Below are 15950 nucleotides of genomic sequence, written 5' to 3' on the forward strand. Positions count from 1 at the left end.
ATAAAATATAAAGGTTTTTCTTTAAAAATATTTGATGATTATTTGAAGTTTATAAATTTAAACATTTTCTGATGTCTATAAAGTCTTAAATCTTAAAATGGAAACTACTCTGCATGTTGGGTAGTCAACATTCTGAAAGAAAAGATTTGCAAAAGAATCTTTAATTAAAAAAACCTTAATACTCAATACAAAATCTGATATTTTGTAATATTTACTTATAACTTGCATTACTTACATGATGAAATTCATAATATAGTTATTCTCATAGATATTTTCATGTTTATGAACTCAGTGGATTCCACCCAACCTATAATGAAAGGGTTAAACACCCCAGGAGTTCTAGTACTGACAAGAGAGAGAGAGAGAGAAGAAGAAGAAGAAGAGACCTTGGAGTATAACTTGTGGGAGACAAAAAAGATCTGAAAGTTATTATTTTCCTATACTGAAAATATATTTTCATGCATAATATAGTTCTGTTCTCTATATGCAAAAATTTGCTTGCACGTTATAAGCCTTAAACTTCTACATACCACACAATCAACACAATTCACTGTCTCATGTGTAAATCATTCTACCAAGAGGAATGCAACACACTTCTACTGCAGTGAAATTAGGGAGAAAGGAAGCACTGGCTTTTAGTGGGAAGTGAGAGAAAAGATAGGTAGCTATTGGAAATATTTTCAGTACAGAAAAATAATAATTTATGATACAGTACCTTACCTCCACTCAAATGCATAGCTAGAATCCTACATTAAAAAGGTTGAGTGAAAGGTGCAAAGGTTGAAAGAAGTAATAATTAAAAGTGTCCGAAAGACACCCAGGAAGCGTGATCTCTATTAGAACAGGAACACACTTGGGAGACTGTACCACTTTTGTACCCAGTATACTCTGTGCCTGAAGTGCAAATAGATGTTACATACATGGGCAGAAACAAAATGTAGAGAAAAAATGGGTGGGCTTGAATCTGAACCACAATGTACTAGAATCTGAATCCCAGTGAACAATAACTAGAAGAACCAACCAAATACAGGAATATGGGGAAAACTACCTGGATGCATCCCAAGGTGTAGAATATCTATGGTGTGTTGGACCATACAAGGCTAGTCAAATCCAGGTTGTACTGAGAATACAACTTCCTACTCATGGTAAAAGGAGAATCCACACCATTTTTACATCAAGTTGAGTAGAATAGAATATGTACTTTTCAAACCAATCTACAAATTGGGCACATTGATTGGTATGTTTCTTCATACCATTATTTGGATGTATGGGTTGTTAAGGATTTGCACAGACTGAGTCTCTGCTGCAAAACAACAGTCTCAGGTAGTGAAACCTCTGTAAAGTGTAGCATAAGAAGGAACTAGAGACCAAAAAAAAAAGAAAAAAAAGAGGTAAATCAGTATTGATGAAATTCGCAAAAAGCATCCAGGTACGTAGTAACCCAAACAAATTTGACTTTAGTGGTGCTTATATCAAATTTCATAAGTATTTATTCCCTTAACATAAAATAAATTATAGTTACATTGCATTTAAGCCCATATACATTAGTTTTCAAGGAAGTGTTAATGAAAAACATTTATTACTTTGATTTCAGACAAATAACTTATTGAAAGACAGCATAAACTAACAACTGTTAACTGCTCTTTAACACTAATTTATGATTTGTGACATGCTGTTATTTGTTGTTGTTGTTGTTGTTGTTTTAACTATGAACTTCCAACCACTTTATGTGGTGAATGGGCAAAAGATTCATTCCTTTAACACACTAATTACTGGTTGAGCATCAGGGTGGCCTTTATAGAGAAGGTAAAAATTGAGAGTATGAATTTCTTTTGGGGCACCCCATACTTTAATGGAGGTCAACCAGAAACTAAATGTAAATAAAAGTTTAAGGGAATCAAAGTACATTAAGAGCTTACTACCACTGCTTAAAGTTTCTCCATTATGATGCACAGTGTGGGTTACATATACAATGAACTACCCAAACAAAGAGCTGCATAACATGCAAATCTCTCTGAAATATTCAAGGAAAAAGGAAAAAATTAGTGAAAATAAGTTTACAATAGAACCATAGAAAAATAAATTGATCAAAGCTGCTAGTATCTTCCACATCACAGAATCACTAAATATTCACTTCTATAGTTTAATGATAGTGGTATTTCTTTATCTCAGCAAATATTTTCCTATACCCCTTGACCACCAACAGAAGGTCTGTTTTTGGTTCTTTTCAGTGATATGAAGCTAGATTTATTCTTCCATTAAAGTTACATGCCTAAAACAGAAAAAACTGTTGTGTAATCATCTACCATTTTTTCCTTGTCTGAGAATCTCCACTTCTCTTGAAAACAATTCCAAACAAACATCTCTCAGAACTCCTCTTCAATCTTCCAAGATTGAACTGCATTTTTCAACTGCATTGTAAAACATAAAATTTTGGTTGCAGTCTCTAATTTTGAATGTATTTTGCTAAAAACAGGTTCAGTGATGTCGAGAAAACCCACTTGTAGATTATGTAAAAACTGGTTCAGACTAGTTTTTCACTAATCTTTACAATTTCTCAGAGCGCTCCACTAAAATCTCAAACTTGAAAATAAGGTCCACCCTACTGAACATCAAATAGTATACATAAATTGAAAAAAGATGAACATATATGAATGGAGTCTCTCATAGTTAGGATTATCTGAAGGTTTATTACTAACAATCAAATCTAACATTATAATGAGAAGATGTTTAAACAAAATCTTACTTCAAAGAGACTAGCTGTCAGTTCTTCAAGCTCAGCCCCAACCTCATCTCTTATCTGACTGAGACGAGCAACTTTTTCATCTTTCAGTTTTAGTTCCTTTACACAGAAAATTAAAAAGATCTAAATAAAACAACTGCCAACACTGAACAAGTAAGCATTATAATAAAAAGCCTTAAATTACATGAATTATAAAAATAAGCACAAATCAGAAAATGCTATCTTCTTCACTCATCTCCCTAGGAGATTTATATGCCACTAATCTTGTAGTAACTCTCACCTAAGTTCATGTATTTAAATACCAAGACAATAACTCACCACTTCACACAGAAATGCCAGATTCCCATGATGAAATATTGAACAGATCAGCACCAAATTTTACTTAGATGAGCTACTTTTAGAAAGTGTTTTCAGAAGTCCATGGACTGTGACACCCAATGTCAGGGGATTAACAGGGGCATGCTCACGGAAGATCATATGTCATCTTGATGAGGTCATACTTTTCACCCTGAATCTAAAAGGGGACAGTAAAATAAGCCCCAACTGTTGCAGGGATGAGCAGAATGAAAACATGCCTATCCAAGTACTTGCATGCAAGCAGTTAGCAACTCTATACTCATAATGTGGTTGGGTATGATCAAACAATACAGTGTGTACTCATTTCAATTCTACTGAACAGACATTGATTGTAGGATAAAAACACGCTTGTTATGCATTATGTTGATAAGGATTGACTCGTACTAAACTGTGTGTCACCACTACATCACTTCTCATCTTATTGTACTATGTTCAATGAACATTCTCCATAACCCATCATCCCAGCAGCAAAGAAACTACAATTGATAAGGATCTTGGATGCTCTACTGATCTACCAGAGAGAAAAGTCTTTTAGTGGAAACAGAGAGAGTGATGGGTGACTGTAAACACCTATTTTTAAAAGCAGGCAAGTACAAGCTGGCTTTTTCCTGGTAACCTGTGGAACTGGTATGGTTTGAATCAGACAACTGACTAAATTTGTATACCAAGAAGATGCTTCAAATGATATCCTAGTGTACTTTCTCCTGTCTTGGTTCAATGCAGATTTTGGGAGGCAACAACAGACACCTGGTGGAAGCCTTTTCCACACAAAGGGACAAAAATGAAATATATGTACCATATGAAACTGGTATGGTTTGAATCAAAAAACTGACTAAATTTGTATACCACGAGGATGCCTCAAATGGTATACTGGAGTACTTTCTCTTATCTTGGTTCAATGCAGGTTTTGAAAAATAATCCTACCTTGGGAGGCAACAACAGTCACCTGGTGGAAGCCTTTTCAATATAAAAGGACAAAAATAAAATATATATACCCATTTCAAAGAGAGTGGTTAAATTAAAATACGATAGCTGGAGGAAGTCAAAATCCTGAAGAACCAGTTAGATGGTAAAAAGAAGGAATAATAACTGTGCAGAGACTTCCACATGCCTACCATCCCAGGGCTGGTGAAGATGAGAAGCAAAAGAATGAGAAATATGATGATTTAAGTGCAAAGGAATAGGAAATATCTTGCAAGTATTTACATTTACAGATGAAAATACAGATTGTAGGAGTCAATGGAACCATCCAGTAAGAGTAGAAGGATAAATGTTCCTGGAAGAAAAGGGGACCCAGGGTAGGAACAGACAGTAGTATTCACCCTGAAAGGGAGGCTTTCATGCCAAGCAACACCAAACATACTAAACAGGACACAGGAGCTGATCTGGATCTGGATGGTCATAGGGGTGAAAGATAGAAGGAAGGAAGACAGGAAAGAAAGGATGGTTAACCTCTCAAATAGCAGAAGTCTGAAGAAGGAAAAACCAATACAGGTTGAGAAGAATATAAGTGTGGTGGAAAAGGGTGTGAAAAGTGTCCAGTCTAATAGGTGATGGACCATACAAATCTCACAAGTGAAGATGGAAGAACAACATCCTTTAACAAAAAACACACGTAAATTTGAAGCAAGAGTGTGGGGTCACTGAACACAAGGCAAAGGGGGGGGGTATTTGGACATCAAGAGAGGAAGCAGAGAAACTCAAAGTTAAGGCAGCTAAATATGCATTGTAGTAGGATTTGAAAAGTCTTGTGTATTAAGTTGAGAATCTGAAGGAAGAGTGGAAAAAGTGCATACAGAAAAAGTATGGCCAGCCCTAACTGATAGCATCAACAGTTAGATTGAAAGGATAAGGAACAGGGGACTGGAAAAGAAGGATATTTCAGTCAAGAGGAATTCAAAGTTGTCAAAGAAGTGAACATCACTAAAGACACCCAGAAAAAGAAAGGGAGTCCAATGAAGATCATGTATATATGATGTGCAGGAAGGTGTACAGTTAAGAGAAATGTAACATAAGTCTCCAGGTGAACATTAAGAAAAGGAACATACCTGCATATGAAATCCAGAAAGAATTTGGAAGGCTAAGGTAAATGGTAAAGCACTATACAAAGAAAATTAGGTCCCAGAAGCTTTTTTTGACTAAGGAGAAACAGCATTGGTTGAGAAGACAGAAGAAGGAAGCCTAATAAGCTTGTCATAATCCACACATTGAACAAAGGCAGAAACATCCCAAACAGTTTACAAGCCACCAGAACCAAGAGTAAAAATAAATCCTGTGTGTGTGTTCTAACTCAAAGAACTAAGTAAAAGTCACTGTCACTTGAGAATTAATGATAAAAAATTATAGCTTTTGAAACCAAAGCAAAAGAAAACAAAATTGAAGTTACAACAAATGTAAGTCTCAAACTGAAGCCAGACATTATTTCAATACATTTGTGTTGTACAATGTCAAGAAAAACAAATATATTATAATGAATGCAAATGTATAAGGAGGGGTTACTACCTTAGATGGAGGTTGTGTTGCCTTTCTACTGGAGTAAAGCTTTTGTTGTATGATGACATAATGATGCTCGAGCACAGTTCACAATAAACAAATAAATTCAGGAGGGAGTTACCTCAAGGCTAGTTGCATACAAATCTCATTGGCAGATGCACGAGGAAAACAGCATTTCTGTGTATAGATGAGTGATCACAGTGGATATTAGTATTAATTAATTAAAAATTTAGCATAGTATAAACATCTTTAGCAACATACATCTAAAATTCTTTGTTCCTTTCACATGCAACTGTAGCTCAAAAAATTGATATTGTACAAAAACTTTTCATATTTGACAAATTCAATAAAACTAACCATTTTTATATATATGTATAAAGAGTAAAACACACACTATAAATATTTTCTAATGAAATATTTCCTACCTCATAAATACAAATATTTTAAGATAACCAGTACTGTAATATCTTGCTGCAGTATTCGGGTATTAACATACAAATACTTTCAGAAGGTGAATCATCAACTGCTGTAACAACTTAGTTTGTATGTGCTATAAATAATCACTTAACATGCACTAAAAATTGATATTCTACACTTACCAGAACTTGCTTTGTATTCATTATTTTCATGCAAATCGTATAAAGTGCAATCAATATAAATAAGCACCTAATTCATCTATTTCATAAACTGATTATCAACATTCAAGACATGAGAATCTTATATAAATAATAAAGAACAGCATTATGAAAAGTATTTTGTATGTAAACAGAAATTAAGTAGCTCTTGGATTCTTAGAAAAATTGTTGAAAATATAAAACTTTGAAAAATACATTTGAAATTGAGACTGGTTAGGAGAAATTAAGATCATTTTGAAGACACTCAGATATAGTCAAGAGATAGGTAAGTTACTGAGTCTTTGAAGCCTTGTTTAAACAATTTAAAATAATTTATCAAGTTTTCTAGCTATTTTACTTCATTCAAATACTTGATGTAAATACCTAATAAAATTTCTACACATCTTTTAAAAAATCTGATCATCTAGTAGACCTAATGAAAGCCAAGTTAATAAGATTATCTTTATATTTCTCCCATCCAGGTAGCAATTGAATGCTTTTGGTTGTTTTTTATCATACAAGTTATTATCTGAGAATCTGTACACACCTGTTAAATAAAATTAGGAAAATCACCACTGTACCCATAAAAGAAAAAAAGAAGGGGATGTTGGTTATGGGTACTAACAGCCAGTTGCCTTTCTTCTGTTTGACAAATTAACAAAAACAACTTAAAGGTTGGCATAATTTTGATAAATTGGTTGATTGTTGAACAAAATAAAACAGAAATAACTGGAAACATCAACTTCTATTAATCAATTAATTTATGTGACAATGATCAATATAATTGCTGCTAACAGGTTATTAATTAAAACTCCCAACACTACACATAGTATAATGCATTTCTTTTATCTTTACAATGAAAGATAAGTGATTATTTCTTTAGTTTCACTGAAACATCACATAAGTATACGTATTTCTCACATATATCACTAAAACTATGATAAATACCTCTTGTGCTTTTTTTAGCTCTTCTTGCAATCATCCATAAGCATGTTCCTTCACTTCTGCTACCAAAAAACTACGTGTATGCCAGCTGTCACAGAAAACTCTTTCCTGATATTTATTAATGCCATCATCTTCACTAGTTTCATTAAATTTGTAATCTGGTCTGAATAATAAACCATTTTTCAAAATAAATATAAAATACAGTATCATAATAAAACATCTGGTATAAAATATATGTTCTAAAATCACATTTCCAAAACCTATCACAATGCAAGTGTGCATTCAAACATATGCTGAAGACATTTTATCCAAATTATTCATTACATTATAAAACAAACTAATTTAATAGTGATAAAATACATTTTTAATAATAAGACTGTAAACAACAGTACAATTAGCTCTGTATATACACTGAATCGAAGATTATTTAGCAGCAAATGAACATCACTATATCTATGTAGCTTTTGTTTTCAATAAGTGCTAAATTTTAATATTAAAAACTATATCTTCATGCTACGGTTTAAAATAATCAAGTTGGCAAGACATTACATTGTCATAAGACTGATAACTTTAACTATAACTAACTTCGCTGTTCCTATATTGTTCTCTGGGTTTGTTTAAAATAGAAAAGTCTTAGTACAGGGTGCATCACAAAAAGGAAAACAAATAGTTTTGTAACTTTTACTTAAACTTTCAGTGTTCAACTTCATAACCTTTACACATTATCCTCCGTTGCTGTTTTTTTTTTGTCCAGTTTTTAGTGCCTTCATAAAGGATACATTTATAAAAAAACCAAAAAAACATGAAAATTGACATCCACATATTAGAGAACTATGGTGATAGTAAACTTTAAAACTAAAATTCATTTATATATCAAATTTTCATCTACTGTGTAGAATAACCAAAGTTAAAAGTTAATTTGAACGAACGATGGGCGGCTTTAAAATGAGTACTGCAGTACCAAAATTGATGCACCATGTCTATAACCTTCTCACAGTTGTTTAAAAGTTACATCATAATGTAATTGTATAAAACAAGTAACTCAATAAAATCAATAAAGCATTTATATTTCAATTAATCTTCATTTACAGAATTATAAGTACTTGCATAGTATAAGTACTCACATTTTTTTCATTATTCACACAACTGAACAGAAGCTTAAATATTACAGTTTGAAGTTGCATGATCAAATGTTATTTTTAGGAACACAATTCAATCACCCGTTGATTGCTCAACAATGTTAGGTAAAAGAAAATGAATAATCTAAGAGTCTGAAACTTCTGTTTAAATGTAGTACCCTATATCAGAAAAAAGCATATAATAAACTAGTCACAGATTCTCCATTTCCAGCAAATATAAATGAAGTGTAAGAACCTTTAATCTGGCATCAGTATTACTACAAGTAATTTAAGTATTACAAATAACTTTTTTTTTAAATATAAATGTGTAGGTATTAAATGATGACTCTTCAAATGTTAAAAACATTAGCAATATACTTCAAAAATAGATCCCCCTTTGAAGATAACTGTTATATACTGGTTCAGTATTCTCAAATTTGATTACATGCTTTTGAATATTATTTTAATATACATCTTATAAATTGGTCATTTGTTGCTAATAAGAGTAACAGATTTTTTTTTTTATCACACAAAACTTCTTCACAATGTCACATAAAAGGTCCATTGTGGAAGTATTTAAATAATAGAGATGAGAACTGTAATTTTAAAAATTTAGAAGAACAAATTTTGGAATGAAATCTCTGGCCCAAATTTGTTCTTAAAGAGAATCATTGTTCAGATAATTAACCTGTAGACTACAACAAAGAATTACTTAGTGTCAGACATCCAAAATTAAAATCTATGAAAAAAACTTCTCACATAGACAAGGCATAAAAAACAAGCATGACAAAACTCAATCTTACACTGAGATATCAAAGAAGCATTATACAAAATAAATATGGTACTAATAGTAAGAATTAACTTGCTAGCCTTTAACTTTTTGTTTGAATATTAAAAATTAAAGGCAGAGTTAAGTACTTACACATCAAGACCCTTGAACATATTATAGATATTAAAGAAAAAATTAAGGAAGAAAAACATTAGCACACTGACTTTCCAGCTAAGTACAGTGAGAATAAAAATGTGTTGGAGTGTTTTCTATAGTTCGTAAGTTAAACAGTAACAAAAGAGATACTAGTTAAATGCTCTTTTATAATGTTTAGTACTTTTTGTAGTATGTCCCATTTTCTCTACAGATGCTAATGTATGTTCAAGTAAAAGCCTCCTTAAATGGATGAAATACGATAGGTCAAACAAATGGCATTAGGCCTGACAACATAGGTAGATTTTAAGTATATACAACAGGTATAATACAATGAAAAATATTACATAAATGAAAGTCAGAAAGTGATAAACATTCTTTGTGTAAACATAATGAAAAAGGAAATATAACTCAAGCTTGAAGTACAACAAAATGCAACTACATTTTATATGGATGGAGGACAAATACTCAGCTAGATTATAAGATACTAAAAGTGATTATATAAAGCTTCAAGTAACTTATTAACACCAGGGAAATGTGTAATGACAAAAGTTATCCTTTCAAAGTCACCATTTCCATTGTGTCATGGTACTGTACTGCTATTAAGAGGAATGAAAGACCGAGTTTATATGTTCTGCCATTTAGTTTAATTTCCTGTAAATCAAGGATTCGCATATCTGTGGACCTACAACCCAATTTACAAAGCTCCTATAATGCAAATTTAATGCCTGGATTAATATTTTGCACTTTTTCAATTTAATGATCATTGTTGCTATAATTTAAGTATAATTTCTTTAACCAACTTATAAACAGTAGGTAGTAAACCTAGATATTTACATGTCCAAACATAAGCCAATACGAAATTTGGAGTTTGCTTTTGGAGAATCCCTATTAAAGTTAAGTGTTTCACCTATGTACAAATTTCAGCCAAAATGATTTGTTTGGTACCACTCAGAAGTTAGCGAGTCCTGCTGTTTAGAAGCAGTTTGGGGGAAATCCCCAAGTTCCTCAAGTTGGGGAGGTGAGAATTTTATCTTTGTGCAAACCTTTGGATCAAGATGATTCATTTGGTATCATTTAGAATTCAGTACAACTAGCAATTTAAGAGGAGTTAGGTGACACATGCACACAAACACAGAATTTTGTTATATAAATAGGAAGAAAAAATATTTTAGTGGAAAGTAGGGAATGTTGGTTATCCATAGTATTGCTATAAGAACTCTCAAAAAAAAGTAAATGCTGTAATAAAAATGATACAAAGAGATACTGGTTGTATACATTTTAAAATCATTTTCATGCCCTATTTTGTTGACATTGTGATCCTTATAGTTAAATGAAGCAGTCTAAGTTTGCCAATCAAAATAGGGATTAACAATCACTTTAAAATCTATCCATGTCGTACACATTACTTGTTTATGTACGTTTTATTGCAGAACTTGTTTCATTTAGGATACTTCTTATAACAATTCTATGAATAACCAATAATACCTACTTTCTTTCAGAAATTTATTTCCCATTTATTTGTTCATTTTCTATGTGCCTATGCAATGGATGCAACATCTATAAATTTTCAGTATAGCCATATCCTTAATAGCTATAGCTTTTTACAAGTAAAACCATAATAACAGTTATAAAATGTAATCCATACTTTGGCCTAGTGGTAAGTGTAAAAAGGTGCCAAAGTAGGGATTAAATTTTTATAAATTTGTAACTGTGGTTTTAATTCATGTTTCATTAATTTCTTTATAAGGAGGTCCACACTTCATTTTAAAATTCATAATTTTTATTGCTCTTGTTTGTTTATATGTTATACTGCTATAAAGCATATACTTTGCTTAAGAAACTGTCATGTAGCAATCAACATTTAGCACCATCTGTTAGTTGAATTGTATTTAAAAGATATTTAAGTAAGTGGATGAAATGTTTACAATTTATAAAAAAACTGTATAAATTTATTGGAATACATAACCACAGATTAGTCATGAAAGCTAAAAAAATCTTGAAGTGACAGTCTGAGCCACCAAAGGGATAGGCCCACTGATGTGATCGCAAGTATAGTAGATGGAAAAGGTGCTGTTCTTTAGACATTCTTTAAACTGTTATACTGGAAACGTTAGTGACCTTTTAAGTGTATTATTAATATATATGTACATAATGTATTATAACCAATATTTTATATGACTGTTTTTTGCTTAGAAATTCAAGAAGGTACTTTTTTTGGTGTGCAACTTATTTGGAAACCTTGTCAATCTCTATTTTGTCATGTTACTCATCACACTCATGTTTCAAAAACATTTCAAATTTCAAAAAATACATAAATATCATTTACTGTACAAATACTCAGATACTTGAAGACAGATTAGTAACCAACAAGTGTTATACTTTTGCTCCAGACTAGTGACTAGTCTTCATCTACACCACTAGTGCTACTGTAACACAAAACTACTACAGGGGTTGTGAGTAATTACAATAAATTATCCCATCAAGGTTCCATGATAGAGTTCAGTGTAATATCTGTAAAGAAAGTTACAATTTTCTGCTACTACAAATATATTTCTGATAGGCACTTTCCTTCTCTCACAAAATTAGCTATTTTCACCCAGTGCTGCTTTCTATAAACAAATTGTTTATTTACACGTTACATGCCTTCTACTACCCCTATTGGAATTCCAACATGCCCCTCATGCATATCATCATGCATCACTTCACCAACAGGAGTATGGTGTAAGTGATGCATGCAACTTTCTCTATATGCCTCTATCAAACTATGACTTCGAGGTTTGGAAGAAAACAAAAGTAACACAGGAAAGTGGGGAGGAAGGATGGGAAGTGTGAGAATAGGAATGTATCTATTGGAAATATATTTCCAGTATAGGAAAATTATAAATTCCTATATGGTACTTTCCCTCTACTCAGAAGATTCACTAGAATCTCACATTCATTTGGTGGCAGGACTGGTGCAAGGAAATGACATAAGTACCCCCAGAAAGCATCCAAAGATCTGATGAGGAGAACTGCACTACTTGTGAAACAGGTACACTCTTCACTCATCTGTAAGGTGTAGTAGATAAAGACAAAAAAGAAGCAGATCCAAGTGGGAGAGAAACGTGGCAGGATAGTGATCCTAACCAAGTAAATATATATGCAACTCAATTGCACAAAGTATAACAATGGGTAAAACAACTGATGTGCCCCTAGGTGTAGAATGATAGGGAGCAACATACTGTACTCAGTAAGTAAACTGCATCCAACATCCATGCCACGTGAAACAGACATCTATGCATGGGTAGGATAAGGATCACTCTCTCTTCACCTCAAGTTCAAGAGACCAGGGGAATCTATAACCACTCTAATTCCCAAGAATAATGTGTTAGCTTTGATCTATTGATCCAGGGACCCAATATTGAAAGGATGTCTATATTATATAAATCAATTCCCTTAACAGCAAAACTGACCAAAACTATCCAAAAAGCAACAACATTTTGGCATAAGATAAAACAAAGGATAGCAAAAAGGATAGAACCAAAACACTTCCACTGTGACCCACAAACAAAAAGAATATAACCAATGAAGGAATAAAAACAATCATAAACATGTGTGAGGACTTGTGTTGATTGGTTTTACTCTAAATCCAAAACCAAGGTATATCAACATCCATGTGAGGGTGGGACAAGGGATCCCAGTCAAAGGGATGAACCATGCTTTGACATTTCATTCCTTTGTGAGTGTATACTACATACTGGAGAACATCACATCACCTAAAACCAATGTAACATACCACCAATGCCCAACTCTGCATTGAATGATTATAGCCATCTTTGTGTGTAACCCACTCACAGGAGTGTTCCTCCACAGTTGATCACCTAAGCAGATTGGAAATGGAAAGTGGTAAGAGCTCCCATACTCCAGTGGAGAGTTTGGAGGAATGTTATCACTTGAAACAGTGCAATGGGTACCCATGAAACCTTATTTTGAAAAAGTAGACCATGCCAATTTATTCAATACAAGACATTGCAAGGATGGGCTGCTATACCCTTCTGCTTTATTGTTATTGCAATCTATGGGTGGTATGGTCTGAAATAGGCAAGTTTATGAAGCAATTACAGTGCGAGTTTATTCACCTACAAGAAATTTTGTGGAATACCTACCCCATCTCAATGGCAAGCAGTGCAAGTCAATATGGAGTACAGTGCAGATTATAAGTTTAAAAATACCTATTAAAGTACCACTCATCACAGAGTGGGATCTATATGATGAGTAAATAAATCAAGGGCCATGAAATGAAAAGTGTGAATATAAACTTACCCAGTTAAACTCACACTGAAGCATAAAAACAGTCACAGGTGGAAGACAAAAGCTTGAAGAAACCACGATATTGTGTAAATAATGGAAGATAAACATAACAGGCACAGTCCACATTCTCTGACTGTAGTATTTCCTCCACTGGCCAAAAATAACACAAGACGTGAAAGAAAAGATGAGATGTTAAACCTGATGGGAAGACACATAGAACAAATTCCAGGAGAAAGAAGACAAGGAGAAAATAGCCAATTGAATCTCAAGTCCAACCCAATTGGTGAGGGGAGAAGTGGGAAAGATTCTGAACAGAGGAAGACTGCCAAAGGATAAAAAGTCAGGAAGCCATGTGGGCAATATAACAATGAATAGTATAGAACAGGCATAGAAGTCTATCAGCATTGGAATAAAGGTAGTGATGAGATATAGAAGGAGGAGAGAAGTAAAAAGGAGGAGTTGCCATTCCTAAACACTGCAGTATTTGGGAGGTAGGGTGATAAATTATACATAAAAAACATAAATGGAAAACAAATTAGACCTTTGATATCCACATGGTAAAAGGAAATATGTTTTAAAGGAAAGTCAAAACACAGAACATGAGAAAAATGGTTCAAATAGAGGTAAAGTGAGCAAATGAAAGACTGGAAAAGTAGACCACTTAGTGTAGGATGACTAATTCAGAAAAAATGCACTATGATGGTAAGTACAGGGGAAGAAAAAGCTTGACAGTGTTAGGAAAAATAAAATGTATGGGATGAGGCAGCCAAGGATGAGAAGACAAAGACCCCCTCAAAACACCATGTAACAAACTTCACTACTCACACCACAGAGGTTGGACAATGGGGAATCACCAAGTTATAGACCAAATGCAAAACATTTTCCATTTGTGCTGATACACCTCCACTGAAGAAGGACGTAAGAAATGAGCTATAAGGGTGGGTGTATTTTCTTATAGCAAAGTCACATCAGGCTATCTACTGAGTCCACCAAGGGGAATTGAACCCTTGATTTTAGCATTATAAATCTGTAGATTTACCACTATACTATTGGGGGATGGACTAAAAGGTAAGCTGCTTGATTGGAGAAACCTTACCTTCTCTCCAAGGACCAAATAAGAGCAGCATGAAGATGAAGAATGTGAATGGTTGGATGTAGAACCATTACTGTGGATGACAAAAAAAAGGAGGGAGATAAAGGAAGAAATACTGGAGAGACAAGCTGCAGTTGTTGTAATCAGAGAAATCACAGTTAGGCTGGCAAATAAGGAGTAATCAAAATGATTTGATATGGAGTAGTATGGATGAAAAAAGTCATACGATGAAGTAATTGGACAAGAGCATAAACAAAGAAATTTGTGGGACCAATCCTGGCTGAAGATATTGGGAGTAAAAGCCCAAGGATGAAATTCTGTGGGCTAAAAATAGAGTAACTTGTGATTGAGGTATGTGGTAAATGTATCTATATGGGTAAGTTCCCACCAACTGCAAGCACCAGAAAAAGAAGGGCTATAAAGAACACTCCATTGGATATATTTGGTCAGGGCAGATAGACAAACTGCTACAAGATTGAAAGCACCTGCAATGGAATGCAAAGTGAATGTGCAATGACATAAATGTGTGTGTGTGTAGGGGGGGGGAGCCCAATATAGTAGATCCTGACCTGGACCCACTGGGTGGCCACTGATAATGTTAACAATGTGACATGCATCAAAGAAAATGATGAAATAAGGCATCCCAAGAAGAAGGAACAAATAAGAGCTGGGAACTGGTAGCAGGTGCCATACTGGGCTCTGACAGATAAATGGGCAACAGGGTTTGAAAGGGTAAAATGTTATTTTACTGATATAATTTGGAATTCCAAAGACTCAGGGATCATGTTAAAGTATTGCAGCAGAAATGGGACAATGTCAAGAAGCTGGTAAAATTAAGGTTGTATCCTGACCTAGAAGGTCTCAACAAAAGAGAAACTCTGTATGTAAAGTCAGAGCTGAAGATGACAAATGAGCCAACATAACGAAAAAAAGGGAGAGCATGCCCCCAGAAAAACCCTCAGGAATTTAGTAAAGAGCTTCAGAGAAGAGGTGGATGGTTGAAAAATACTGTAAAAGAGCTATGAAGGTAAGATAGAGGCAAGAAAGTTGGGCATGGATCAAATTTACAGAAGATTTGGGGCCACACCTTAAACAAGCAAAATGTAACCTAATAACTGCTGGTCCAAAAAAAGGGCAATCAGCACAATGTTATTCAAGAGGAAACTGATCCAAAGCCTGTGGGGGAGAAGCACACTGATCCCATCACTTAATCATAAAACAAATTGGTCAGTATGTACCCAAATATCCAAGGAGGAGGGAAAATCAGATAGGTTGGAGAAGACTAGACACGTAGTAAGGAATGATGCAGTTCAAAGAAAATAGGGAAAAAGGAATAAAATGTCACACACACAAGAAACAAAATATAAAAAAC

The 15950-nt window shown here is 33.6% G+C and overlaps 1 pseudogene across 1 annotated transcript in view; it reads right to left on the reverse strand.

Moving 5' to 3' along the window:
- LOC143233131 (guanine nucleotide exchange factor for Rab-3A-like) overlaps positions 1-13152 on the reverse strand; it is a 33311-nt pseudogene extending 20159 nt beyond the window's left edge. The window contains exons 1-5 of the transcript XR_013017999.1: positions 13030-13152; positions 12173-12243; positions 11835-12041; positions 7156-7315; positions 2747-2842 (exon numbers count right to left, since the gene is read on the reverse strand). The product of XR_013017999.1 is annotated as a guanine nucleotide exchange factor for Rab-3A-like (transcript). The remainder of the gene's footprint in view (positions 1-2746; positions 2843-7155; positions 7316-11834; positions 12042-12172; positions 12244-13029) is intronic.
- Between the last annotated feature and the right edge of the window lie 2798 nt (positions 13153-15950).

Source organism: Tachypleus tridentatus, chromosome 1 (genome assembly GCF_004210375.1).
Source record: "Tachypleus tridentatus isolate NWPU-2018 chromosome 1, ASM421037v1, whole genome shotgun sequence".
Lineage (NCBI taxonomy): Eukaryota > Metazoa > Arthropoda > Merostomata > Xiphosura > Limulidae > Tachypleus > Tachypleus tridentatus.